Source organism: Pelobates fuscus, chromosome 3 (genome assembly GCF_036172605.1).
Source record: "Pelobates fuscus isolate aPelFus1 chromosome 3, aPelFus1.pri, whole genome shotgun sequence".
Taxonomy (NCBI): Eukaryota; Metazoa; Chordata; class Amphibia; order Anura; family Pelobatidae; genus Pelobates; species Pelobates fuscus.
The window spans coordinates 37,964,467-37,990,622 of NC_086319.1; the positions used below are offsets into that span (position 1 = coordinate 37,964,467).

General features: G+C 39.7%; 1 protein-coding gene across 1 annotated transcript in view; it reads right to left on the reverse strand.

The window, feature by feature from the left end:
• The window catches only part of PRICKLE1 (prickle planar cell polarity protein 1), a 58,380-nt gene extending 33,156 nt beyond the window's left edge, over window positions 1–25,224 (reverse strand). Inside the window, exon 1 of the mRNA XM_063446926.1 lies at window positions 25,078–25,224. The gene's annotated coding sequence lies outside the window, so the exon portion shown is untranslated. The remainder of the gene's footprint in view (window positions 1–25,077) is intronic.
• Window positions 25,225–26,156: the final 932 nt, after the last annotated feature.

Genomic DNA, 26,156 nt, shown 5'->3' on the forward strand with positions numbered 1-26,156 from the left:
ATTCCCCTCCCCCACTCCCATTTTACATTAGCAAAATGTACAAATTCCCAGTCAATTTAAAACATCTACCAGTTTTGTAAGCAAATCCCAGATACATTAGACATACACTGTACTGTGCTGGAAAAATGTGACTTTTTTTTTTTAAGTTTCTAGTTTATTTTGACAATTTCCCCACCTGGACTTTATAAGCAATGCACAGAACACAAAAAAAAAAAAAATGGTCTCTAAAGGTTAGAGGTTACACCAAGCACCATAACCACAAGTATGCTGGCGTTGTTATCTGGTTATGGGGAATATTGGTCTCCTTGCAGGTCTGGTCAGAGCTACATAAGCCTGGTTGAGTGCATCAGTTGACCGCTCTCCAGCAACAAATGACTTAAGATCCAGGCTGGCTAATGATGCACCATTGACTCTGCCGGAGGTGGGGTTACACTCCCGACAGCAAAGGGGTTAAACTCTGTGCATCGCTTCAGAGCAATGGATGCAGACACCATAACAACTTCAAATCACTGAAGTGGTCATGGTGTTTGGATTAACCTTTTAATATTGCTGCATGTACATTTCCCGTTCTTATTCTACTGGTTAATATTTCATGGTTTTTATTTATGACCCAAGCCCACTGTAATAACATGGTCAAGACGAACGAAGAAAAAAAAATATATATATATATATATATATTTTAATTCTACAGATTGTTGCGTCGTTCAAAGTAGCAGCTGTTTTGGCAAGTAGAACTTCACATTTTTACATAACATGAAATTGTTGTGTGTGTGTGCGCGTGGGTGGTGGTGAAAAACCAGGACCCTCTCAAACACACAAAATCTACTTTAAGATCAAAGTGAATCTTGTCTCGCTGAACCATTTTGTCCAATTGAACTTCCAGCTTTTCCCTTTAACTTATCAGGAAATCAACACATTCCCAGATGATTCCTTTCACAAAGCATTCTACTGGCAAATAGTTTATAAAACCACACAAATTACTTTATCTCCTTTGTTTTAAAAAGACAGTTTTGTATGTAATCTATAACTCTGCAAAAAGCATTTAATATACAGGACTGTATTAGACCACCCATGATAATTATACGGAAAATGTTTAATTTGGAATTAAACATTTGAGCGGAAAATCTATATAAAAAGTTAGAATATAAATATTAAATGCATTTAAAAGTAATAGGAATCTCCTGTTTCTTCCAAGAAGCGAATATTTTATTATGGCATGTTTGAACATGGAGTGGTTTTCCAAAAACGCTCCTTAAAGAGTCATAACCCTAGTCATTTGTTCATTCGCCATATTTTTTTGTGAAATAGGATACAATAAATTTGTGCAATTGTATCATGAAGTATGATGACGTATGATGAAGATCTGTGCAGACATCATTTCTGATAAGTAATAAGGTTAAACAAACAGTCATGCACTCTTCCCCCTCCCCCCGTCCCTTTTTAAATGGAAAATCCACACACCTTAATTACAGCAGCATTTGTAGTGGTTGTGGTGCTGGGAAGCTGGCCCTGAAAACTTACCTTTTTAAATCAATAGGTTGTTTTTTTTTGTTAGATCTCTGGCACCCAAGTCCTACACTTCTTCTCACGTATTTAAATCACCTGCTCACACTGTGCTCAGTTGTTTCAATTTGCAGGACCTGTGAGGAGTATGCACATACATACCTTTCAACAGTCCAAAATTAAGAGTCCTGTCCCCGAAGTTGGGGAGACCAGAGACCAAGACCCCATAAAGCTTATGGGCAGAACACTTTAACAGCACTCTCCACATGTACTGTACTCAGGGGCACACACCCACGACAGGTTGACATGCTCCTTTGGGCATCAGCCAAGTCATTAGCATGCCCCCTATTGTCATGCCCCCCCCTCCCCACCCCCCCCCCCCGCCCCCCCCCAATGTCCTGGATGCATTCCTCCCATAGTTGGGATTGTATGCACATATATGCTCGGATGACAGTAGAAGAAGCTGTAATGGTTCTGGAGTTTGGGTGTCCCTTTACATTTTTGTAATCAGTCAGGTATTGAGCAATTTAAAGGTTGAACATGCAGTGGAAGCTGCCTGATTCCAATTAACATTCACTATATTCACATAAAGATCAGAATCTAATGACATACTTGTCCAGAATCTGGCAGCATCATACAGCCCAACGTGCACCGCTGGGCTGTCTTAAATCATCTTAACAAAATGATCTCATATGACATTGTGGAGCTATGAAACTATTTTGGCAACAACAACAAGATAGCAGTGCCCCAGCATGGAGAGACGCACAATCCTATAAGGGAAAGAGTCCAATTTGTCAGATAACTTGTGGAGAAGCAAGAAGATGCTCTTCACCACCTAAATTACTTTAACTAAAACAGACACAGTTCTCTTGACATGTGCTGCATTCCAGCCAACAGTGAAGGAGATGTGTAGTGGTGGGAAATCAATGGAATTTGAAATGATGAGAAAGAAAAACAAGTATATTGCCCACCAGAAACCCCCCCCCCCCCCCAAAAAAAAAAAACACTTAAAACAAACAAGAATGGTCTTAATAATAAGCAAAACATGCTTAAAATGAACATGTGCAAAGTGCACACACAAACAAAACATTAAAGGGACAATATGGACACTTTAGTGGTTATGGTACTACTTTTAATGCCCCCAGACCACTTCATCTCAATGATAGGTGGAGAAGCTATGGCGAGACCAGCATAGTAAGGGAAGAAAGGCAAGTAATATTCAGCTTTTAAACCCTTGTGGGTGGGGGAAGTGATAATACCTTGGTTGGAGAACACTATAGCGTTAGGAATCCGTGTTCCTTTAACCCCTTAAGGACACATGACATGTCATGATTCCCTTTTATTACAGAAGTTTGGTCCTTAAGGGGTTAAGTGAACTTTAGAAAATAATTCTCTCTGGATCCTGGAAACAAAATGTTATATATTAAAAAAAAAAAAAAAAAAAAAAAAAAGCACTAAAATGGAAATGGTTGGAGTTCATAATATTTTTTGTTAATCGGCAAGAGGTGAAGTATATACCAGTGCAGCATGGCATTGTAAAATTTGTTTTAATCATGTTTTGGCAACGAAGTCCCTTGTCAAACAAGAGTATACAAAGCTCGCCAAGTCTTCCTCCTGGAAACCTGCCTGTTTCCATCTTCCCTTGGGGTCTGGATCATCTCATGTGGAGGTAGATTAAAAGGATAATGGTATCAGAGAATTTAACACAAAATGGTGCCCAGACACAGATCTGCTACAGCTCCAGGGGGAAAGGGAAGGGGTAAAACCGCGAGACAGATGCTCTGCTTCCATAATATAAAAGTGATTCCCACTTCTGATCTCAGCTCCGAGATAACCCTTTAAATGACAGTGAGGCATGAGACACCGGAATCATGAGTAGTATATGTTGCTCACCGAAATCATGAGTAGTATGTTGCTCACCGGATCAGATGATGCACAGTGTCAGTAGCATATGCCCTGGCTTGTATGTTTAATGCCAAAGTTGCAATTTAATTGTTAGCCCACTTTGTTCCTTGTGCAACATCCACCCTATGCCAAGAACAGGCTTGCAGGACAATTATGCAATTTTTGGAGGAAAGACCCAGACGTTTTTAGCACTGCTAAGCCAATATCGGCACTGAGGCTTTCCATTATCAAAACACACACAGTGTGGGCATGTACACAGGACAGCTGGCGGGCAAAATATATCTCCAAGGTCATTGCCCCATAAATTGTTCATCAGAAATAATTCTCATGGTCTCCTATAATTTAAAATGATTATCTTGTAGGGGTTTAAACAAACGGTCATTAAATACTGCCTCAATTGGTTATATACTTGTTCAAATAGAGAAAAAGTCTACTTGTTGTCCGCTTCCCCTTAAAATGGGGCAAACCGGACGGTTATGTGTCTAGAGAGTGTGAAGTCCATTATTTTGTTTCACTGCTCAATCATTTCAAAGAGCTCAGAGCCCCACTCTGCTTTGTCTTAGTGGGTTAATTTAACAAACTACTGTTGGGTAGTATAGCTTTCAGCAACCAATCAAATTCCTTAGGTAGGCATCGTTTTTTTAACAAAGAAGGGGGGGAAATGGCAGATTTAATCTACGATGGCGTTCGTAAAGGGCAATGCACAAACATGCAATATTTGATGGATTTGTTAAAGTGACAACATGACACATTACGTCGAGTCTAGGCTCGCCTCAAAGTGTCTCAGTACGTAGATGGAATATAGACCATTACTAGACTGCGCTTTCACTATTTTATTAGTAGTTTTAAGGATTTATTACGCAAGTTTTGGTAACCAGTATTTCCATGCCACAAGTTAACTGCGAGAACAGCAAAGAGGGAAGTGAAATGGCAAACGCTGGAAAGCGTTTTATGGGGGATAATGAGAGAAGTGGCCAAAGTGAGGGCATAACACCCAAAAACTGGGCACGTCAGCCCCAAGAAAACATTATCTCAAGGATAATAAGCAGTGCCACCGCCCATCCACCAGTGCTGCTCATGTACAGAGCACTGTACAATCACGCTCTCAAGGGCAGTAATGCTCTTCACATTAAACAGTTGTATTTATAGATGGACAGGCACGGGATTCCGAAAATCAGGACTATCCCATCAGAACTAGGACTGGTGGAAGGTATACACATGATGCAATCCATTTAGAATGATTATCTTCAGTAGGTCACCAAACTGGATGCAGATGCATGCATGTTACTTATTTTGAGGGTTGATTGAGAACCAAAATTGCAAATAAGCAACTAAAAAAAAACCCCACATAAATATGTCAGCCTGTCTGCCTTCCATGCGGTTTGTAATATTGGAAATACTAATAGAAGTGCTTAATGCAGTAATACCCCCAGACAGATAACAATGTGATAAGCAGACCAGATTATGTAAGGGAAGTGAGTTCAGAGTTATTCTTTATCAAAACAACATGCTTTGAATGCCTATCAGTAACAGGAGACTGCTCTGTTAAGGAGACAGACTAGTTTGCTGAACTGTGAAGTTGGAGGCCTAGACACAATCTTATAGAAATCCGACTTCTGCTCACTCAGGGGAATGAGGGGGGAGCAGGGAGAGAAGATTTTGTTGCACATAACAGTGTATCTTTCCATGCAGTGGTTTATCACAAACCCAAAAAAATACATAAATAAATACATTAAAAAAAAAAATGATTATAGATTGGTTTCTGCAGTGCTGGGACGCATTTCAAAAAAATTACACTTAAAGAATAACTTGATTACTATTGTCTATCTGGCAAATGCTATGTTGTAAGACACACAGCCATAATCTTACCATTACATGCAAACAATAGTTTTCAGCTGGTCTGCAAATAGCTTTTTGGCATTGCACTGCAAACATGCATTATTTGACAATTAAAGGCTAAGCGTTAAAAAGAAAAGACGGATAAAAAAAAATAAAAAAATGTTGCAGATTATCTTGGCAACGAACTCTGTTTAATTCATCCAAATAGCTAACTTTCCATATTATCTCCTGCGTTTTATCTTTCGTTTAAATTTTTTTTTTTTTTTTAAGGTAATCCAATTAACGGGAACTGCTGTGTCTAGTTTTGGATGACTGCTCGGTATGGAAGGAATATAATTCATACAGACATTTAAATACCGCTGGCTTCCAGCAGGAGACAGTTTTCCACTCCATAACCAGATAGAAGAATATTGAAATACAGTACGGGTTTGGGCTTTTTATTTGTGTCTAGGCTATACAAAAAAAAAGAAAAAAATTAAAAAAAAAAAATTGGGACTTATTTCTCATAAGGACAACCACTAGAGGCTCTTCTGCAGTAAAACTGGGTCACGTGCTCTTGAAGTGCCCATAGGAAAGCATGGATTTGATGGATAGTACTAGCAGTGCATGCTCATTAGGTGCCCAATGCTTTTCTATGAGAAGCATTGGATTGTGCCATCATGGAGGAGGCCATGCTATACCTTCTCCATGACGTTGCAAGAGGCGGAGATGGAGCCTCCGTTAAAATCTTAATTTTATAATTTGTTGTTTGCACACGAGTGGGAGATGGGAGTTTCTTCTCTAGAGAACAGGATTGTATTCCGAACACTTTAGTACTCCCCTATATAACCAGGGTTACAATTTTAGTTCAGTCTGGATAAAATGCAACTATGTAGGGAACGCCTAGATTGTGATCGCTGGTGGTAGGAGACGCTGGTGGTAGGAGACGCTTTGAGCCCATAGCTCCGTCTGTTTGAGATATGGTTTTAACTTAATAAAAATAAAGATTAAGCACGTTTAACATGAAACACGGCATTGGATTATTGCTGTAGATTACAGCTTTTTACTTTGAATCGAATAAGCAAAAAAAGACAAATGCGGAGGTGGGGGGGGGGGGGAGTAGTATGTTTGAGCAATATTACACCAAATTCACAGATTCAGTCCCAATCAAAGCACTGAATATTAGCTAAGTGGCAATCAATTGGAATACCCAGTGGGGCAATTATTTGTGAAAAAACAAATATCTTGCAACATTCGCTCATTTATAGATGCCAGTAAGTCAGCAAAAAAAAATAAAATATATATATATATATATATATTTTTTAAAAGACGTACCAACATAACTTTTCTCTCTCACTTTCAGGTTTGTGTGTGTAGGATATGCATTTTATGGTGGAGCTTAAACCATTGCTCTGCTTGATACTTTTAATGAGGCACTGCAATCCCACCCCCTATTTACTGCCCAAGTTAAAAAAAAAAAAAAAAAAAAAGGCAAACTAAAATCCATAGAGGCCCCATTCTGAGCACACATCATTATAGTTTCATCATCCGTGACGGTTAGGGAAATGGCTTTTAGTTCGGAGAAGTCACACATAGAATAAGAGTTAACAACATGTTTAAGGGCATTAAATGAAGAAAGCTGTAATTTATTATCCTCCGTTGAACTATGTAATTAAAATGTGCCCCCCAAAGCCTACCTCATGCGGACTACTTTACAGACTGACCTCACCCTAATCTTAGATGGATAGATAAACAGAGGAGGAAAAGGCACACTAGCTTGCTGGATATTCCTCTTAATGTTCAAGCTCAGGATTAATTACTTTTCACTGGAAATCAATAGCCCTGGAATGTTAAGTATAAAAGTATTGATAAAACAATCATGCCCAAGCAATTTAACACAAAAGGCTCTAAAGAATATGATCATTTTAAGTTTTTAATTAACATAATTGTAATGGGTTGGGTGTGAGGGAGAGTGCGGAGTTGTGTAAAGTTAAGGTAGAATGTTTAGAACGCTTTCACATGGCTCAAAACTAAGAAACAGAGTTTCCGAGCAGATAAAATCCCATTCATGCCATCTGGTTATAACAATTTTGTCCCTAAAAGTCCCTAAAAGAACAGGCTGTACTTTGTTGTGTGCTCAGGACAATACAACTCATCTATTGTATTAGTCTCTACCACCTACGTTGGAATGGTATTCTATGCAACTACAAGTCTCTGTGACATTAAAATAAATATATATAACACCATTACTGTCCATTTTTGTCAACCTAATTTTTAGCTACCGCCAGAAGAAAACAGCAACAAAAATAAATAGATTTATAAAAACATGTCTGTCTACATGTTGTGTTATCTAAAAATGCTAATGTAAAATAAATACATTTTAAAAATATGTTGTTCCCCATGGGAATAGGGCCCTATGTTCCACCCGTATTAGTTTGTCAAATTGTGTATTGTCTCGTAGTTATATTGTACGGTGTATTTTCACTTCTACCATTGTACCCATAGATGGCGCTGTGGAATGTGACCGCGCTTTATAAAATATAAGAAGATTAATAAAATGTCTATGCTGTAAGTACTTTGGACATTCATGCAAACCACTTTGTTTTTGGGCAGTCATAGAACATGTTAGTTAATGTACTATGTGAACTGTTCTTGAAAGGTTTGATGGCCAACCTTCTCAAAACAAGGGATCACAGTCTGTGACTTGTAGTCTTTGGCTTCCCCAAACTCCGGCCCTCCAGATGTTGCTGAACTACAACTCCCATGATTCTATGAATGAAATAGGCTGAGAATCATGGGAGTTGTAGTTCAGCAAAATCTGGAGGGCCGGAGTTTGGGGAAGCCTGCCTTGGGGGAAATAAAAAATAAAAAAAAAAATGATTGCTGAATACCCTAATTTTCTGCCATTGGTGTCTGATGCTTCATCCAAACTTCACTACTTCCTCTTATTCTCCAAAGAACTCACTCCTGGTCCGTTCCCCACTACTACATTCAACCTCATTGTCAACTTGATCTCATTGAGAACTTTCCTTAATATCGATACTATTTAACAATTGCAAAATATTACACTGAAATCTTCCTGTACAGTAGACAAAATGGTCGTTGCCATCAACATCATACTCTTAATTAAAGCATCATTTTTAGGTTTACAAGAACAGCTGTGAACATTTTCTTTCAAAATTAGAGAGAAGTTAACACAATTATATATATGAAAAAAAAATATATATATATATATATATATATATATATATGTTAAGGTGGAGCCTGTAGATGTGGGAGGGGTTAACCGGCCTATTTATACTCAGACCTACCCCTAATCAGGGCCGAGATCGACCCAGATTCCACTGCGTCCAAGTTCTGCTCAACCATCACTCCCATCAGTAACAGCCAAATCAAGGAAATAAATAAATAAATAATGAATAGTATTCAACCACAAACATATACTCTAGTAGGAAGGAAGAAAGGAAGGCAGGGAGGGAGCAGGAATGGTATTTAAAGGGACACAAAAAACAAACAAAAAAAAAACAACAATTCCCATACTTGTATTTTAGGCAAACCCTAACAAAGGATATCAAATCATTTCGTACCGCATCAATACATAGGTAAGTAAAAGAAGAATCTTGTCAATGAAAGATCAATATCCCACTCGCATATTCACTCTAATCTTTAATCTCCACAACGACGCATAATCCGCAAACTGCAACTCGTACCCACCGGACAAGTTACGCGCAGGTAATACATTCCCACACGGCACTCTTACGTACGTCAAATAAATAAATAATAATAAAAAAAATAAAAATTTATTACATAGATTTTAACTGTCCCTCTTAATAGGTCTCTAAGCCATCTCAGGCAACCACGTGATATAACAGTCTGGAAACATTAATACCATCCAGTAATTCAAGGCTTGTGCACAACTCGCTAAACCACAAGTAAGTATCCGGTTTCTTTTTCCCCATCTATCCCCCTCCCCCCCCCCCCCATTAAGTTAGCACCCTGTCAGACACGCACCTGACAGACCAACAGCTTAAAAAAGGCCACACAAAGGCCCATTCAATCACGTTCCCTAATCACGTCCATATTCAGTGGTTAAATCCATCACTCACCACCGAGGCACGACACCTCAACTTCGTTTCATATATTTCACCCCAGGCCGCACGTCGTCATGCTCATCCGACCTCATAAACTAAGTTCGCTTCGCCCAACGACACGACGGGCAAACTCACCATAGACACGTACGCACGCCCCAATCACTCCTTCACGTCAAGGAAAATCACTCCCCCCCCAAAAAGTTTTACAACTTTTCTAATAATATTCATCCCCCAAGCAAATCAATGTCCCCCAACAAATGTACTTATTCACGTTATAGTATGTCACACGCTTCTGACATAGCCGAGGATATCTCCCGCCCAACTAGACCAAGTACCCCAGTGTATAATGTAGAGACGGCTAGTCCAGCGTCCCTACGCTCCTGGACCATACCCAAGATCGCAGCAGAACTCAGGAGACGAGGCATACCATACCCGGCCACGGCCCGCAAAGCGGAACTATACCGCCTCCTGAACGCTAACCCTGACACCCCGCAGGCTATCGACGGAAGCACACCTGGACTTGACTGGAGACTGGAGAAACTTGAAAATCAAGTGGCCATTATCACCCCAGCTGCTATCCCATCCGCGCTAACACAGACTTTGCCTACCCGGGTAACAGCTCAAACCCCAACCCAGCACCTACACACATCATCACGCCTGCCCACTTAGTGCCCCAGGCTATTAAAACAGACATCTTAGAAGGTAAAGATGTCAACCTGGTATCACTCCTCATAGCATCCCAAGACCTGGTAGGCGTATTGCTATGGGGAGGTATCGGTTGTACTCAAAGCTAGGGACCCCAGGCTTAACAAAAAACTGGTCATCCCTGATTTTGTGATAGCATTTGGCTTATACAGGGACGTCATCTGTTCAGTCTTCCCTCAACGCAGAGAGGAGCTGGATCTTTACCTCCACAAATTGGTGGACCTAGGCAACAAGTACGGAGGCTATTCACTCTATGATTATCATAGGTCATTCTCGGCGAAGGCAGCACTGATTCAGTTTAACATACGCTCAGACTGGAGCCAACTGGACACGGAACTGTTCTGCCGCCACTTCGCCGGCCTCAAGCCTCTGTCTTGTGCCATTTGCACTTCAACTGCACACCAATTTGTGCCCCGCCAAACAGAGCCAACCCTCCACCAGCCACGCAGAACCCACCCGCAAGTCAGACAGGATGATCAAGGACAAATTAGGCAGACCCATTGTCTTCCTCGGCAAAGCACAGATATGCAATAACTTCAATGCGGGAGGCTGTAGCTTCAGCGCTTGTCATTTATTGCATGTCTGTTCCCTATGCTTTAGGGCACACACAAAGACCATGTGCCCTAATAGGCTTTTCCCTAGACAATGACTCACGGAAATTAATGTTAGCAACCTCACCTATTATCTCTCCAACCACCCCTCCTCTCACTTGGTCGAGTTCCTCACCACAGGGTTCACGGTAGGTTTCCACACGGGGTTAGTGGCAACCCCAGGGGGCACCCTAGTATGCAGGAACCTGCAATCAGCTACACTAGACACTGTCACCACCGACGCTCTGCTCACAGCAGAAATCAACAACGGGTTCATGATAGGCCCATTTACACAACCACCATACGCTAGTTTCAGAACTAACCCAATTGGCATTGCAACTGGGAAATTTAACAATAAAAAACGTTTGATCATTGACCTATCAGCGCCTCATTCATCTGTGGTTCCTAGCATTAACTCGTTAATACCATCCAGTGAATTTTCACTACAGTATGCCACAGTGGACAACGCTATGGGGGTGATCTTGAAAGCAGGTAGAGGCGCCTGGCTAGGAAAAACCGATATCACTAACGCTTTCAAGTTGCTACCCATACATCCGTCCCTGTGGCATTTACACAGAGTCAAATGGAAGGGCCAGTACTACTTCGCCACGCGTCTGACGTTTGGGGCCAAAAGCATTTATATTCAGACCTACCCCTAATCAGGGCCGAGATCGACCCAGACTCCCCACCCACCAACACCCCTTAGCAAATACTATTTAGGTGGGCCCTCATTATTTCAGGCCTACCCGGTCGTCGGTTCAGGCACACCACAACCGACTAGCAATCATCAACTACTGCTCCAGATACGGCTTAATATCCCTGACTACAAATGTGTATGTGATGAGTTGATAACTTAAAGGGACACTATAGTCACCTGAACAACTTCAGCTTAATGAGGTTGTTCAGGTGAGAACTATAGCTCCCTGCAGCCTCTCATGTAAACACTATTTTCTGAGAAAATATAGTGTTTACATTGAACGGTAGGAACACCTCCAGTTGCAGTCACTCAGAGTGAACCAGAGGGACTTCACTGTGCACATCATCCTGTGATTCAGTATCTCCTCCTTCTGCATGCAGGCACTGAACTTTCCTCATAGAGATTCATTGATTCAATACATCTCTATGAGGAGATGCTGATTGGCCAGAGCTGTGTTTGAATCATGCTGGCTCTGCGCCTGATTGCCTCTTTGTCAGTCTCAGCCAATCCTAAGGGGAAGCACTGTGATTGGATCAGGCTACCACATGTCAGCACACTGCTTGTTTTTCTGAGTCTAACAGCATGCAGATTTACAGCTTCAGGCTTGAATACAGTAAGATTTTTACTATATTTATGGATGCATGAGGGACCCGGGGGGGGGGGGGGGGGGGGACAGATGGTGGTGTTAACACTATAGGGTCAGGAATACAATTTTTTTGCTGAATGCGGGCGGCCCTGGATTTAGGGCGGCCTGGGAGAGCAATTGCCTCCCTGTCCACCGTCGCCAAGTGAGGGATAGGCTGATCAAAACTGGATTGACACAAAACCAATGTCAGGGCAAACTGTCATATTTACTGCAGCAAACGTTAGATTTAAATCAGACTTCTAGTTTTATTCAGCAAAGCTGGTAGATGAGCACCATCAGGAATCAAACATTCAATCTGTGTATGCTTAATGTCCTAGCCTCATGTAGCTTTCACTGTGTCAAATCATGCAATTCTATTATTATGCATGAAAAAATTCTTGATAAGCGGTATAGAAAGCTACGCTATGGAGAAATATATGACTTCTCAGCACACACACTGACATCAAATATAACCAGCTACATTTTTTAGGCTTATTTGACCTAACAAGGCTGCCATTCATAGCAATACAATCTTTGAAAGGCGATAAACATGTACAGCCTGGAGTTAATTCATGTTCAATTACATTAATGCCACTGCTATTTATATGCTATTTAGATTATGCATTGAAAAGCTTTGAGCTGCCAGAGACAAACTAGGAACGGTCAAGGAGGAAAAAAAAAAAAAAAAGCCAATAAGCTATGTTAATGGGCTTGTTCAAACTTTACATAGTTACTGTTTATACTCGATCTGTGAAATTATGCATTCTGAAATAGCACAGAAAACAAGAAGACGCTAACAGTTGTATTGTGTTAAGGAAAACAAAGTCTCATTTTTGACTGTTTTCTTTATGTTCTTTGAGCTATGAAGCCTGCATTCCTTCAGGGACGGTAATTTTAGGCCATTATAGAATGACTAAAGGCTGTGCAGCTGTTACAGTGAATCACACAATCCGTGTAATCAAAATATGTCTGGCTATCTAATGACGAAACCACATTCATACAACGTAGTAAGCCGTGGCCCTTGAAATTTACCCTTGTAGAATGCTTTAAACAGACACAGTGTATCTCAAGAAGGTCAAGGGTCAACTCGGTTTGGCAACCCTGTAGTTAACTAGTTTTGCTCAGCGAATAAAAATAAAAACGCACCCTCCCGTCAATTGCATTTCAAGACAAATTGCTTCTTTACAGTAGAGCCACTGCACACTGGACTCTCAAAGAAAAAAAAAACACTAATATCTTGAGTTTCCCAACAAGATTTAAGCATAAAAAAAATAAAAAAATATCTATTACTCTTGATGATTCGAGGAAGCAGAAAAACTGAGAATATGTTTGTTCTGTATGACTTTTGTTCGTTACGGTGAAGAAAGTACCACATTCAATATCGGACTGAAAAATATCATCCCCGGCTTAATGAGAGCCTTTTATTTATTTATTTTCTGAGGCGGTTTTGAGAGATCTGTGAATTTTAAACAAAGGGAAAGAAAAGAAAATGGGGGTAAAGGGAAGAAATGAACTAAATCACAAGTAGGATGGCCAAACTATTCTTTGGAATATGGTGGGATTTTATAAATGATGTATAGGCTATGGTCAAACAGGTTATGGACTAACAAAAAAGACCCCTGGGGCCACATTGGGAGTTTAACATCCATCCTATACTTCAGACATAGATTAATCTAGTTTAGGAAATGTTGGCAATAGCGATAAATGTTTAACTACTCAAATCAAACTTTACAGCATAATTAACAATGGCACACTCTAAACTGTTCTAAAAAGTAAACTATGGACAAAGAAAGGCATAAAAAAATTTTTTTTTTTTTTTTTTTTTTAAAAACACACACACACACACACACACACACACCACACAAACAATACAAAACAAAACACCCAACACGAGTATAAAAACAAACTACAACAAATGATTCTGGAATCTACTAATTAAGTCAGAATTAATAGACTATAAAGCAAGAAACAAACCAGAGAATCGAATTTCAGTAAATAACTTTGTACAAATGAAAATATTGTGAAAGACAGACACAGGGACACTATTTCTGACGAGCATGATAATCCTTTACTAACACTTCAAGTAAATAAAAGTAGTGACTGGCCATTTGCTCTCCCCATTGGGAGGGGGGATAATAGTATATTTAGCCATTCCTCACACCATTTGCTAGTATTTGAACTGGAAGGAGTGTTATCCTTTCTGTTTCCCTAAGAACATAACTGCCATTAGCCTCAAGTTACATCAAATCCTTGCATTGGATAGAGTCTAGACTAATGCTTTAACCTCACTCTTTAGGTCAAGATTTCAACATATGATAAGGTACACTGTAGTGACAGATTATTTAAAAAAAGGATTTCTTGAGAGAGGATTTGGATCAGACAATGTGCGAAATACACAAAAATGTGTATTTTCAGAAGGTTTATAAAAAGGGTACACAAAAAAATAAATGTGTACATACTGCATTCATTATGCAACTTAATAAACATTCTAACCAATTTGTGACAAAAAAAAAAATGTGTCATGGGATCAACAATGACTTGAGGTGGTTGAATTTAAAATGGGCACCACCGGAATTTGAGAACAAGAGAACTATATATTTTGTGTGCATTTTGTGTTCTGGAGTGGTAGTTTTGCTGTATGCCCCCTCCGTGACGTCTAAACACTATTGACCCTGCTACAGGCATGACAGAATAATTGCTTTTAAGTAGATCAAGAACACACATATTTCTAGAATACACAGTAATACCACCTGGGAATCCCTGAACAGTATAAAACATATCTATTTTTCATTATATGATTAATCCTGCCATCTTGGTTAACCCGGTCACAGACCATTTGTAGCATTGTTAATAGGGCCCTACTATGACCAATTAAGACAAAATAACACACAATAGAACAGTAAAACCGCTAGCACCCAGACCACTTTAGCTCATTGAAGTGGTCTGGGTGCATAGTCCCCAGTCCCTTAATCCTGCAAATCTAGTTATTGCAGTTTTTAATAAACGGCAACAATTACCTTTGAGGGTTACTCCATCTCTAGTGGCTGTCTCCCAGACAACCACTAGAGGGACTTCTGGATCAGAAGGTGACTTTTGTCACCTGACGCTGGATGTCCTCACGCTCTGCATGAGGCCATCCAGTGTCACCCAAAACATCGTAGAAATGCCTTATACAATGCGAGTGTGTCCATTGCCGTGCATGCACATTAGGTCTTCCCTACCAGATGACGTTGGTGGGGGAGGAGTCTGAACCAGGCTTTTTTAAAACCCCTTCTGCACCATGGGTAGAGAGGGGAGCAACAGAGGGGGGCATTATAGGGAGCTATAGTTCCAGGAAAACAACTTTGTTTCCCTTTAAACATCGGACCTTGCTTGTTATCTTTGTAAGAATAAAAGCAGATACGTAGGCTCTACCTAAAATGATTTCATAATTGGGATTTTGACAGGACAGACAAGCACTACAAAAAGAAAAGATGGAATATGAAACAAAGACAACATCAGAAGAGGTATACAGACTTTATTAAAAATAAAATTACAATCTGCCTGACTGCGAACACTTGGAACTGCTTTTTCTGGCGTGGAACTGTCTGTTGCTGCCAATAATCTGTGTAACTGGAAACATTTCAAACAGAATCGTTGCTGATGTCAAATGAACTTAATTGCAATCCACAGGATCTAAAATTCAGATAAGAGACAACTAAAAAGGAAAACCCATCAGTAAAAACAAACAAATAAAAAGAATCTGCTGCTAAAAATAAAATAAAAAATAGTATGTTTCTAGGAAGTGTTTTTCCACATCTTCCATATTTTTATCAACATGTTATATATACACAGATATAAATAATCAAATGTATAAATAATGAGAGAGTACACTCACTGGGCTTGTTAAGATATGCCCAAGCATTTTTATATTATTTTTAGTCCAACAAACTGGACTTTCATGAGGATAAAATTTGATTCAAATATCCCCAGCAAACAAAAACAAGGTGAAACATTGGTTCTTCATATGGTATGAAACTGGCACTAAAACCCCATCACCATAGAAACCACCACCGTGTACAATGAGGCGCAGGTGGAACACATTCAGGTAATGTATTGAGTAATAAACAGATTCATATAGCAACCACCCATACTAAGCTGTGAACAATGAAACATACAGGTGAGTTCTAAAAACATTTAGAAAAAGTGCCAGTGATACATTGTAAACATAACAAAATGTTACAAAGGCTGGTTACTACCACAGATGATAAAGAGTTTGAAAATCTACACATGTTCACTTAATTAAATACCATCAGAGGGAACACATCTCATATAGGGGTAAGCCACCTAAACAATACGATCCTTTACCAGAGTGAGCTTATTGCACCCATAATAATCAAACAAAACAAAGATATGAACAACACAATAAATAATTCATCCTTTGGGTAAGAAACAATGGGGGGGAATTTCTCTCATTAAGGCCTTTCCGAAACACAGTGTCCAACGTAAAGATCCAACCAGTATGCTTTCTTCTTAAGCAATTTGATGTCCCTGTCTCCGCCCGTACATGGAATCTGGACATGGTCAATCCCTGTAATCCCAACTAATGGCCCATGGCTCTACGAAAGGTCTCCTTAATGTCTTTATATGCATTCCGAATGGATGACTTGTGGTTCGCAAAACGTTCCCCAAGACTATTTTTAGTTTTTCCAACTTATGCCAATCCACAAGAGCATAAAATGCTGTAGGTGACAAATTCAGTCACGCATTTAATCCGATGATTAATTTTGTAACCTTAGCCCGAATGGGGGCAACGAAATGACCTACCTGGAATCACATGGCTGCATGTAGTGTAGCCCAAATTATTATAAATCTTTATTTTCAGGCATTGGTAGAACTAGTCAGTGTGTACTATGTCCCTGAGGTGAGTACCCCTCTTATAACTGACCAATGGGGGACTGAAGAGGATTTCAGGCAACTGATCATCCGCTTCAAAAATCTGCCAATTTATTTTGACTGCCCTGGCTATGAGGTGGGATTTAGAGTTGAAAATTTGGGGAAATAAAATTCAGTCCATTTGTTTAGTAGCTGTCACAAGTTGTTGCGCCTTATATTCTCTAGCTCTGCCTAATGCCCATTCCAGAATATCACCCTTTCGCCCCCCAAAAAAACATTTTTAACATTAACTTCAACTTGATCTGATGTTCACATAACCAGTGTCGAAATTGTTCTGCATCACTCACAGAAATTGAGAGACGGGAAGAGACTGGTTAAGTCTCCAAGGATGGCTACTGGTGGTAGAGAGGACAATTGATGCTTGACGCCAAAACGTTGTATATCTGTTGTGTTCCGGTTTCTAATAAATCTAGTTTGAAGTTTCCATCCGGTTAAACCTGTGGATTTTCTACTTTTAATTGTCTATTTGAAGACTGTGGTGCTAGAGTTTGCCATTTCTATTCCCTTGAGAGCCACACCAGACTACTATTGTGTCTATATACACATACACAAATCCTGGACACGTGTTGAACGTCAAAACCTCAAGGCAGTAGTTCGAATACTTTTAATATAAAGTGCACTTTCACTTTCTTTTGGCCGTGCGCATGAGGAAATACTTCCCAGCATGCAACTGTTCTCCCCCCTTGGAATGTTCTATGTGCTGCTGTGTTGTAGATAGCAGCAATGCCCACAGCATTATAACTTACACAGCAGACAGAAGTTTATTTTATTTATTTTTTATTCTTTTATGGGATACATTTGCTGTGATTTCCCCCCACACCCACAAGATTTAATAATCTTGTTGTTTCACTGGCAGTAGATGAATCCAAACTTGATAGCCAACTGTATTGTAAGAAAATGAAGAAAAACCTGGCAGTCAGGTTTCTCATTGGATTAAATTGCGGTAAAAAAACATGCATATTATTAACTATTACAACCCTGCCCTGCACATCTCCTTTCCCCCCAAAAAATGCATCTACATTTCACCATGGCCCAGAAGAGTTCATGTAACCCAGAATTCTAGGATCTGAAGTTTCTAGTTTAGAAGCCACACACATCTAGTGGCCTTGAAATTTAACAGGAGCTATTGATCCAGTGCTAAAAAGGAACCTTGTTAAATTGACGGAAGTCATCTTAGGGAAAGGCCAACACTTTGAAACGACAACTGAAAAAACAATCACATCTGATCTGAAAACTGTTGAGTGATCATGGTGTGTGTGAAAGAGAGACGGTGTGGATTTTAAAGGAGAGATTTAAATGTGTTTTGAGTTTTGCAAAAATGTGTCATTTAAAATTAAAGATCTGCAATTCTTCAATCAATCACCTATTTTAACCAACTGTGAGTTGCCAACATTTTACGTTCTGGATCCAATTTTAATGCGGTGCCTGCCAACGTTTCAAATAGCCAAAAGAATGTTTTCATTTTTATGGTGTGGCTAGAGTTGTGTCCATGGGAATCTTCTCTTCATAGTCATTTTAAGGGAACTTTCTAACCTACTGATAATCATGTATGCTACCAAAATGTCATTTATGCCATATATCGCAAATAAACATATATGTTATCTTTACTGTAATTTAAAGACTCATTACTGTTCGTTTTGTTGCTGTGAAAGCCCTGTAACACACAGACACCCCTACACACCAAAGATTTGAAACCCCTAACAAAGAAGGACATTATGAGAGTGAGGGGGAAAAAGGAATCTGAGCCCAAAAGAGGGACTACCTCTCTTAAAGAGGGACTACCTCTCTTAAAGAGGGACTACCTCTCTTAAAGAGGGACTACCTCTCTTAAAGAGGGACTACCTCTCTTAAAGAGGGACTACCTCTCTTAAAGAGGGACACTTGGAAGGAATGGATCTGAGATTACAAAAATTATGTCTGCGTAAAAACCTAACTCAAATGGTATAAAATATCCGGTATACTGCAAGTACCTACATGAACACACTTTATAATTTTATTTAAAAAAATAAAAAAATAAATCTAATTTCAAAAATCCAATCCAAACTAAAGATTTCAACTGGGTGTTTTTAAGCATTAATTATGCAATCAGGTTAAGTTAAGGAGGAACGGTCTTTATGATTAAAGCATGCTAAAACACAGAACTTGTTTCAATGGGCCTTGAAAGGAGAGAGGACTATGCAATTATTTAACAATAATTACAGATCTCTTCAAAATGATAACAGCATTGGGAAAAGAAAAAAAAAAAAAAAACAGGATTAGTCAGGTAATTTACAGTGTGTGAGCCACAGCAAAGCTTGATATTTCGAGTCCCCCATTTCAGTAACACAGTCATTTTACTTTGAAGTGTGACAAAGAAATGTATACTGTCCTGTGACACTTTCTGCACAGTATAAGATTATGTAAAAATTACAGGGAAGAGGGGGAAAAAAAAACACACCCAAAATACAAAAATTTATACCGCACTCAACATGAAGAAAATATAAAGATTTATTAGCAGAACATTCCCATATACCTCCTGAATACAACTCCAATTTCTATATCACGAGAGTGAAGATATATAATCTTAAAGTGACATGTGCTTAATATCTGCTTAAAGTGCTAATATTGATAAAAAATACGGTCCTATATGTACAAATCAGTGTACAGCACTAACAAGATAGTAAGTGATTATTCATATGGAAATCTCCTCCAGTATACAGTAATTCCTGCAGGGAAATAATCTTATTTGTAGTTCACTTGTTGCTTCGTGTATAGTAAAAAAACCAAAAAAAAAAAAAACCCTCACAGATTTAGAGTTTTGAAGGATATCAATATTTAACTCGGGAAATATACAAACATACATATATAATGCATTAGACTATACACCGCATGCATATGTAGTATCCAGAAAGAGCAGAGTTGTGTGCATGCACAGATTAGCAGCTAGCTGCACGTAGCTCTGCGGGGTTTATGGTAGAAGAGTCTCTTCCTGATGTGTTCTATCTGTGCATGGAGGACACTTTAGAGGGACTACACTTTAAAACAACTTCATCTCAATGATTTTTTGAAGGCTAGAAGTCTTACCTTAAAGGGACACATTAAAGCACCCAGGCCACGTCATCTCATTAAAAAGTGTTCGGGTTGACGTGTCCTTGCCCCTTTTAGAGAACCTGCAATATTTACTTCGCAGGGTTTAGATTGTGTCTAGTGGCTGTCTGGAAGACCGCCATTAGAGGCACTTCCTGCAGTATTACGGCGTTTAACTCTGTGAGACGACGCTGGATGTCCTCACGCTTTGCATGGGAACCTCTAGCGTTTTAAAAAAAATAATCATAAAGTGTTGAATGAATGCTTTCCATCGTTAAGGCCTAACGTGTGAGTGGCACTCACGCATTCGGTTTCCAGATCACCATGACGTCGTCAGAGGAGGAGTCCGATCCAGCACCGAAGGACATCAGTGCTGAAATCAGATTAGTGAAAAAAGTATTTCTCCCCCCCCCCCCCCCCCCCCGTGCTTCCTAAACTGCATTGAAGAAACCAGATTTCGCCAGGCAAAGGGAAATCTGGGGCAGGTAAAAAAGCCTCAGGGACCTCTAAGCACTATAACAACTTAATTTTGATTATGTTGTCATGGTGCCCATGCAATTCCTTTAAATAAATAGGAACCATTCATCACCATAATCTGAAATACTACAACGTTCCAGACTTGCCATATTGCTTTTTCTTATAAAATACAAAACGATCAGGGATCCAGCTTGTACCACTATGGAAACATGAAATACAACATAGTGTAATAAAGTTACAACTTGGAACACTCGCTTCACTATGTTGTATTTCAAGTTTCCATTTTAGTGGTACAAGCTGGATCCCTGATCGTTTTGTATATAGTTACCATATTAGGAGGTAACTTAAGAGAAACAAGTACCCAAAAGCTAAGTCAATATTTTATTTTGTTTTCCACGGGTGTTGAGGTGGAAGTTGTTTACTATATTGCTTTTTCTAGCAGACTGTAGATGAGTAATCACGTTTTGCAATATACGTTCTTGAAACGTCTTCTATAAAACATGTTTTCGTGATGTCAATCTGAGCTTGGCTTACACATCACTTGAAACATATATAATACATTATACACTTTTTATATTTATATGTGAAATAACTACGCCCTGTCTGGGAAATACTCATTCTCTTTATTTGGATTCTGACTACGAAGGCAGATGTTTTACATAGCACACATATTCAAATGGGTCCCAAAAAATATTTACCACAAAAGGGCTGATAAAGATCTTTCAGCTAATACAGGTCAATACATTGACATTTTCAATAGAGTTTTCTTATTTTTTACATATGCCAAGAAGGCCTGGGGTCATGAACTAACGAGATTCAATGATGCCCCCCTTTCAGCCCTTATATGGCTTCAACCATTAAACTCGTCTGTTGAGAAATGACAAGACAGTCGGGCCAAAATAGCCGAACTGCAACATTAGCTGTTAGTTTATCCTACAAACTACAACTCCTGGTTAAATCTGAGATCATTCCCAGTGTAATGAATAACCCAAATAATAGGGTTTAAAAAAAAAAAAAAATGTAAAAAAATTAGACTCACTGCTTTCTTTCCAACATACATTTGCCTCTAATTTTAATAGTTAAACCATTAATTTTGAGTGGAGGGGGTGGGGAGAGAAAAGATAAAGACCCCCTCCTCAGCAGATTTTTTTTATTTTTTATTATTAAGTGGTCATTTATAACTGGTCCTATTATAAAGCAGACAAACGGCAACTCCTTACACTCAGATGATAAAACATGATAAACTGTTTTGTCTCTGCCTTTTGTGGCTGCGCTGATTGAATCTGTCACTTCAGCTATATTAATTGCTTTTCTTGTTAAACGAAAACCTTGAATTGCCACTATATTCACTCACAATCACAGACACTGAAAAAGAAAGCGAAAAAAAAAAATGAAATAATTCAGTGTGCCCAAGATTGTTACTCTCTTAGCCAGAGAGAGAATGTTAATATCTATAGAACACCATGTGACATTATCAAAATATTTTCTAGAGAGGCCATTCCATTCTAGATAAACATTCACTTCTGTCTCTCCATGTATACACTATTCCTCAGGCAAAGAAAATGTGAATGGCTAGCCGCCATATTTTACATCAGATTTTTTTTTTTATCCTCCTTGATCCCAGAAAAGACCCCCAGCTGAAACCCCCTGTGTCTCAAGTTGATTGTAGAGAGTGTCTCTTTTTGCAATCAGCTACATCCTCTCTCTTCAGACCCCCAGTGGAGGAAGAATTACAGATTACGCTCCTCAAGGCCAAGGCTCTATTATAAGCAGAGATCACACTGGCAATAGACTAAATAGACGAATTTAGAGAGACAGATTGATAGATAGCCACTGTTTAATATCTCCACCCAACTATATATTCCATTCTCATTCGAAATTGGAACCTTCCAAAAACACGTCACAAAAGCAAAAACATTTAGCTGAATCAGGAATTTCATTTGGCATAAATATCTCATAACAGAAAGAGACGCAAGCATTTTTGTTTGTAGAATATATATATATATATATATATATATATATTTTTTTTTTAAATTACACTTTTGGTAGATGCCAGAGCATTATCGACACCACGGCAAACATAAATAGGGGATCGGAAAGTCATTGGAAAAAGACCAGTTGTCATCCAAGTGACAGGGAACAGCTGTCACATCTGGAGTCTGAAACTCACACCCTCTTATAATCTCGGCCTGTTAAAAAGACAGATGGGCAGGCTTTCTGTGGGGCTGCATGTGTGCATTAAAAATATATGAAGTAATGTGCACAGACATAAAAAATTAAACAAATATACATCTCTGAAAACTCAAACCTTTTGTCTAAACAAGAGGGAAAAACAAGAGGGGTGGGAGAGATTTGGGTTAAACATGGTCCCATTTAAGAAGTATTCATTAACATAGCATTGGAATGTGATTAATTAATTTCAAAATATTTCCAGAATTCTGAATAGTCACTCACTGCTGTCACAAACCAACAATTTGTGTGTTTGTCTAGGGGGGAAAAATGTAACCATTTCAGGGTCATGCTATCTAGTACATTGCATTTGGAATAAAAGGTAAATAAGCAAAATTCACATTCTGTTTATAACAGCACAGCCCCACACATTGCTAATTGCATGCAAGTTCCACAACACAAGAGTAACACAAAAGATACTCCCCGAATCATTGAACATCCACAGTATACAGACAAGAAGAGGATATTTCTCTGCAATCCATAATATGTATACACACACACACACACACACACCTCTATCAGTACTGTAACAGATGCAGGCAACAAACATCAAATCTATAAGGCATTCACTGCATATATTAAAGTAACTGGATATAGGAGGGGGAAAAAAGCAGAGGGGACCACAGTTTACAGACATTTTGTGTTGCTCACTAGCAGCTAAGTGAAAATAATAAAAATAGATCAAACAAATAACCAATGCAGAAGAAAACCTTATTCCAGTCACAACGCTTTGTTTATCCAACACCTTCAAATTTATGTTTTATTGGGAGTTTTGGATGACATTACAAAAAAAATAAAATAAAAACATGCAATAAAAAAAAAAAACCATAAAGTTACTAGTTATGTCCTTATTTGACAAAAACTGAATTTTATTGGTCTGTCTTCCACACACGGAGATGCATCAACTGGCATATTTAGTGCTAAGGGTTTGGCAAACTGAAACTCTGCTGGATGCCAACCCTCAAATGCAAGAGCCTTGATCCACAGAACAATCCCCCTTTGGTTGCTTAAATAGGCATGTGAGCAATTTAAAACCCCCAGAAATAACATTGCATTGCCAGCTTAAACAGAATCATAGACACAGGCTGTGCAGCCTTTCTAGCTATGCTGAAAGTAATGGGGTTGTGCAGATCTGAATCATGCCATTCTCTTTACACAGATACAAGTGCTACAATCTTGTATTTCTAAAACCTTGAAATCTGCTTTATGACCCCTTTATAGAATTATATTTCCAAGCAAAATAAATGTTTCCAGATCATCCCTTCTGACAGAGTTTGATACATGGCATTACATGTGAAAGCAATACTGAGAGTCTTCAGACACACAGACAATATACACACATACACATACACATACACATACACACACACACACAAGCACCCAGCCCTGAACAGCTTGTAAAGCAATCAGGAAGACAGGGGGCGCTGTGCTCTTTAACCTCTACTTCCATTTAAGTAATATACGATTTAACCAACAGACTTTATCCTCCCCCAAACTCCCAGGGGAAATGCAATTTATTTTCGACTTTTGTTTTCAATAAGCTCAACAAGTCCATTATAGTTAACACGCCTGGCGCCAGATGAAGCTGTGAACTCAGGGGAGTAGAGTTTAAGTATTTGGCCATGCCAAAACAGAAATCAGCTGGTTAATAAAACAACAACAACAAAAAAAACCTTCTAAAGCCAGCTTTACATGCCTCAAGTAACCTTTGTGATGACATGCCACAACAAGAAGAAGTATACAATCTATTTTAAACATACAAATACATACATATGAACACTTTAAAATATTAAATAAAATAAATATTGAAGCAACACTTTTTAAATCGCAATGCAGCCACACGGTCGGCAGAGGGAGGTAGAGAGCAAGGTACAGGAGGACTCTTTGGAGTGAAGGGTTAATTAAGCAACTGGTGCCCAAACTAAAAGCAGACTGTGAGCCTCTTTCACACTTAGCCTCCTGGTCCCGTTAAACTAATTAAGTCTCCCAAGTATTTCTAGGGTGACAGAGAGACCTGGGTGGCAGACATTCCTCTCTGCTACCCCCCCCCCCCCTCCCCCTAAACAGAAATCCAGAAAAGGGGAGCCAGGCTGCATGACTGATCCTGCAAACATACATGTAACAAAAAAGGTTAACCAGAGAGAAATCCAGAAAAGGGGAGCCAGGCTGCATGACTGATCCTGCAAACATACATGTAACATACATCCCCAACCAGAGAGAAATCCAGATAAAGGGAGCACGGCTGCATGACTGTTCATACAAACATACATGTAACATACATGAACATAGTGCTAGTCAGCATCAAGTCTCAACACAGCACAATCTAAAGAACTTGGGGCAGATAAGGAGGTAAGAAAACAGTTCAAGCTGAATAATGGAATATGGTGCATAAATAAAAAAGCAGAAAAGGGACAGAATGCAGAATATTAAACTCACCGTTGCAGCTGTGTGTGTCAGTGAGAATGTGAGCAGTTATTCCTGTGTCGGTTGGTTGCTGAGAGAAGCTGGGAAGTCAAGCCTGGCTGGGCAGGCAGCGCATTGCACTCAGGGAAGCCGGCTGCTGCAGCCTCTAGGTGAGACTTAGTGACTGTTCTATTCCTAATGCGCTGCTGGCTTCCCAGCCTGCTTACATGACAAGTCTTTCCCCGACTGCTGATTGGATAGGGCATGGGATAGGCAGCCAATCGGCAGCGGGCAAGCTCTCAACGTTCCATTGCTTGCAGCTTTCTGGATACATTCTATCCAGGTCTGCTGGTCTGTGCAGGGGGGAGTCCAGTCAGTACATTCACCCACTAACAGCAGGCTGGATTCAGGGGGTGTTTCAGTCAGTACATTCCCCCACTGACAGCAGGCTGGATTCAGTGGGTGTTTCAGTCAGTACATTCACCCACTGACAGCAGGCTGGATTCAGGGGGTGTTTCAGTCAGTACATTCCCCCACTGACAGCAGACTGGATTCAGGGGGTGTTTCAGTCAGTACATTCCCCCACTGATAGCAGACTGGATTCAGGGGGTGTTTCAGTCAGTACATTCCCCCACTGATAGCAGACTGGATTCAGGGGGTGTTTCAGTCAGTACATCCCCCCACTGACAGCAGACTGGATTCAGGGGGTGTTTCAGTCAGTACATTCCCCCACTGACAGCAGACTGGATTCAGGGGGTGTTTCAGTCAGTACATTCCCCCACTGATAGCAGACTGGATTCAGGGGGTGTTTCAGTCAGTACATTCCCCCACTGACAGCAGACTGGATTCAGGGGGTGTTTCAGTCAGTACATTCCCCCACTGATAGCGGACTGTATTCAGGGGGTGTTTCATTCAGTACATTCCCCCACTGACAGCAGGCTGGATTCAGGGGGTGTTTCAGTCAGTACATTCCCCCACTGACAGCAGACTGGATTCAGGGGGTGTTTCAGTCAGTACATTCCCCCACTGATAGCAGACTGGATTCAGGGGGGAGTTCAGTCAGTACATTCCCCCACTGACAGCAGGCTGGATTCAGGGGGTGTTTCAGTCAG